The following is a 4,498-nucleotide window of genomic DNA, read 5'->3' on the forward strand; positions in this document are numbered from 1 at the left end:
GTAATGGGCTTATAAATAATCCCTATATACATACATAATATAAATTGTACTAACTTCTACATAAAAAATGAAGAGAATGAAGAAGAAAATGATAATGAGGATAATGATGGTGATGATGATAAGTATTTATGATAAGATGTAACGATGCTGATGATAATGATGATGCTAAACGAAAGCAGTATAAGAATGAGGTAAGAAAATATTGTGAATAAGAATAAGTTGTTTCAACAAGTATTGACTATCTGTTATTACAGTTGAAGAATTAAGATAAATAATGTTTATAATAATACTGTACTTACAGTAGTGTTCCTCCAATCGCAAATTTTGCAAAAATGGCAAGTTGTACTTAGGCTTGTAAAGCACTCTTTACAAAAAGTCAAAACGCCAAGAAGTATGTCTGTGATACAACCCAATTAGACATCTGCGTTGGCTCACCGCACGTACCTTTTATAGATCCATAGTTCTCGAATTAGCTGTTTAGGTAAACACTATTTGGCTCTCTATTGCCGTTCAAACATAGCATTAATCATCATTTTTTTTAAATGCGCCTGATTGTAGATGTCATGTAAAGTAGTGTATGTATCTGAATATCGTACTGCTTGTAAAATGGGAGGATAAACTGTGTAAATAAGATTTCTAGTAACGGGCTATATATAACCGCCAGGAATTGACGTCATTCACGCCCTCAACCATCCAAAAGAACTTTATAGAATGATAAAGATTAGAAAGAAATCTTTTTTATTGTTCTATAGCAGACTACACATTTTTTTCATCATAATGATTAGCTATAGCTGTCAATCCATTTAGTGCATATCCTCGCCGTATTTTGCCCTTTCGTAAAACCGCCGTGTCAACAATGAGCCGCCGCGCCCCAAATTATGTAGTAAAATGTACGCATTCATAATGTTTGGCACGGTGGCTCAAGTTTGGGCGAAAGGGACAAATGCATCTCCGATTCCCCGCTCTGTGTCTGAATACTAAATAATAAAGGAAAAAATAAGAAATTTGTTTCTGTGACCTTAACCACTGTCCGTTTCCCTCCAAATTTATTTAATCACGTGCGTTCCGCAAACTTTTTACTTCACGGCCTATTTACGATTCCAGGCAACAAGCCGCGGCCCAGCAGCCCAGCCGCGCCAGGGACCAACATACCAAAACCTGGCAAGAACTTTTGATCATGAAGCCTCCATGTATATACAATATTTTGACATCATTATCTGTTCTCTCAGTGATAAAAGTTCATTGTATACAAATTAAATATTATTTTATTAAATAAATAATACCGTACAGTTGTCTTTCCCACCACCCCCCACCCCCGACAATTGCTGATTGTTTTTTTTTCTACCATGATTCAACCAAACACGGTTCAACCACCCACGTCATAGCTTTCTCCTTCTTCCAAAAACTTTTACGCGTACTCTGTTACTCCGCAACTTTGAAAGACTACCTTACTAATACAGGTATTATGTTTAGCAATAAAGTATCCACAGGGCATTCGGTTATCAAGAAATGTGTGGTGTTGTTTACTGTAGTGATCTTTCTAAGATAGGTCTTATATTTATTTTTATCTTTAGCTCATGACTCATCCCATCATTCCTCCATACCAGCTTTACTCGATCTTACAGGGTTAATACTAGACGATAACATAGTGTCTAGCTCCCGAGTGGGCATAGACACAAAAACCACTTATAACTCAAATAACACGCATCATATCTGGCACTTTAGCAGCGTGTGCAAGCGACGCATCCGCTGTAACAATGAAGCGGCTTTATTAAAAACTATTTTCTCCATGATGAAATGTCTCTGTTTTTTGTTTTTTTTTTCAATTTCCAGACGGCTTCGCGGTACTCCAAAAATGTTTCGAGGCCCAAGTTTGGGCCGCGGACCATAGTTTGCGGAACGTCGATTTAGACCACTATCCAATAGTAGTACCTCGTCAATAAGTTTTACGATTTTGCATTCATTAGTTTATGCAGAATCCTGCTAACAAACAAACTAAATAACAAACAGACAGACATCCTTGGCGAAGGTAGAAATAATTTATATACAGGAGTAATTGTTAGCTTTAATTTGTTTAGCAATTTGGCACGTAGGGGTAATAGTTACATTATATCATCATCATCATCATCATCATCATCATCATCATCATCATCATCATCATTATCATCATTATCACCATCACCATCACCATCATCATCACCATCACCATCATCACCATCATCATCATCACCATCACTATCATTATTATTATTCCACAAGAGGGTTGAAATAAGTAATAACATAATAAGTAATGCCGTAATGTGGCAGAATTACGGCATTATGTATTAAACAGTACTATGTTCTAAGGCAAAACATAATTGAATAGGTCAATTGCTAGGTCATTAACTGTAATTTTGGAAAGACATTTGAAAATGAAAAGAAATTACCTTTTAAATTAGGAAGGATAGTTTTTTTTAATAATTAATAAAAATTAATGTAATATTACACTAAATTAGGAAAAAATTAAAATGCAATGTATCACTGGTAATTAACCATTGTGAATATTATCTTGATATTTATTCAACGCTTCTCAAATGCAAGATTATTATGGTAATGATGATGATGATGATGATGATGATAATAATAATAATAATAATAATAATAATTGTGACAAAAACTATTATTATCGTAATTTAAATGCACTTATCCGCCTATCAACAGCGTTAATGTTTGCGAATAATTATGAAGGTCATGCAATAAATACAATCTAATGATTGTTATTATTGTCAATTTGAAAGTAGGAGCAATGCTCTAATAGGTCTATTTATAGTATTAAAATCTCTTAGCTTTGTAACCTCAAATTGTGTGCACGTAATTACGTAATTAAATTCATGAGATGGACTTTGTAAAGCTTTTGTAAATGGTGAATTGAATTATAATGTTACAACAATCATTTACTGGCTGTTTATTGGAAAAGGCAGGATGCAAAATGTCGTTATTACACGTACAAAAAGAAGACTGGACCTCTGTATTATTCTGTACATAATTTTCTACTTACCGTCTTCGATGGGGTTCTCTTTCTGTCCCCTAGTCTTTAAAATTATTGGTGTAGGTCTCTCTCCAATTAAGAACCACTTTTGGGATTATTAAAAAAGGCAAGAAATTTCAGGGTATTATGTAATAATTATTATTCATACTCTCTTATTATGGTAAGGCAATAGCAGCAAGTGTAATAATTTTTAAAGACAGGTCCCTGGACAACAACTATCATCATCATCATCATCATCTGCAATGTAGAGCTGTGTATCTGTAGATTTAATCACCACCGATAACGTGTACCGTATATGTTATTATGTTGCTGTACACGCAATTCATTGCAATGCAAATTGATGAAAACTAATTATCGTATAGGCCTACTACTGTACAGTAAAGTACTGTATGTGTATGTGACCTAACAACGAAATTTAAGGGGTGGGAATTGAAAATGAAAAACTGATTTGATCTAGCGTTTTGAGAGGAGCAACAGCCTATTTTGAAAACATTAATATTATTTATATTATATTATGTTTACTTAAGGTAATGGCAACAAGTGTAATGATTTTTAAAGACGAGTTCCTGGAGAGTAAAACTATACATTATTATCTGCCTAGGCCCGTGCATCTGTAGATTGTATCGCAATCGGCAACGCCTTATCTGCTCTATTGTCATACAGCATTTCAATGCAATGAAAACATGAGGACAACTAATTATCGTAGAAGCATTGCTCTAAATAGGTTGTTGAATTTCTAAAGCTTTGTAGCCTCTATTGTGTTTTTGAAATTAAATTCCGGTGAGTTAATTCCAATGATTGGTTCGAGATGGTGGATGTAATTAAAATATTTGTTACTGGTTTTAAACTTTTTACTGTCATTATGATAATAATGTCTACAACTAAAAGCTATATTTTATTTTTGTTCTCTTATAGTATGGCTATGTTTTGTAATTATTTAATTGTATGATGGTTACACAACAATGTGTTGCTTTATTATTAAAGGTATTTTTCTAGCAGTAGATTAGCATTTTAACAAAAAGATCTGCGAAAATTTTTTTTTAAATAAATAAGTCATGGTACAATACGGTAAAGCCTCGTATACAAGCCCAATGGACTTAATCTCGAGAAGCCCATCTCGAATTGTAGCCCCCTCTTTAGTTTGCAAAAGTAGTCTGGAATAGAAGCCCATTTCCCATTTTTTCTTTTCGAGATAGTACAGTAGGCCTGCATATACTGTACATGAATTTCAAAGCAACGAAATATATTAAAAAGACGCTTGTTTACACAACAGTTTAGGTGATTTTAATGCCGATTAATACACTCAATGATACAGACTGATACAGTGGCCCTATTTATTGTTTTATAGTAATTTACAGCATTCATTTTGAAAAGAGGCCCCTCTTTACTTTGCAATGCCTCGAAAAGAAATCTATCTCGAAAAGAAATCAATCCAAAGTTCGCAAGAAAGAAGCCTTTCAATAATGCTAT

The 4,498-nt window shown here is 33.8% G+C and overlaps 1 protein-coding gene across 1 annotated transcript in view; it reads right to left on the reverse strand.

The window, feature by feature from the left end:
• LOC117116914 overlaps positions 1-607 on the reverse strand; it is a 9,585-nt gene extending 8,978 nt beyond the window's left edge. Inside the window, exon 1 of the mRNA XM_033261051.1 lies at positions 300-607. The gene's annotated coding sequence lies outside the window, so the exon portion shown is untranslated. The remainder of the gene's footprint in view (positions 1-299) is intronic.
• Between the last annotated feature and the right edge of the window lie 3,891 nt (positions 608-4,498).

The sequence above is a fragment of the Anneissia japonica genome, unplaced genomic scaffold, assembly GCF_011630105.1.
Source record: "Anneissia japonica isolate Jap-2015-1 unplaced genomic scaffold, ASM1163010v1 scaffold1302_len1884557_cov193, whole genome shotgun sequence".
Lineage (NCBI taxonomy): Eukaryota > Metazoa > Echinodermata > Crinoidea > Comatulida > Comatulidae > Anneissia > Anneissia japonica.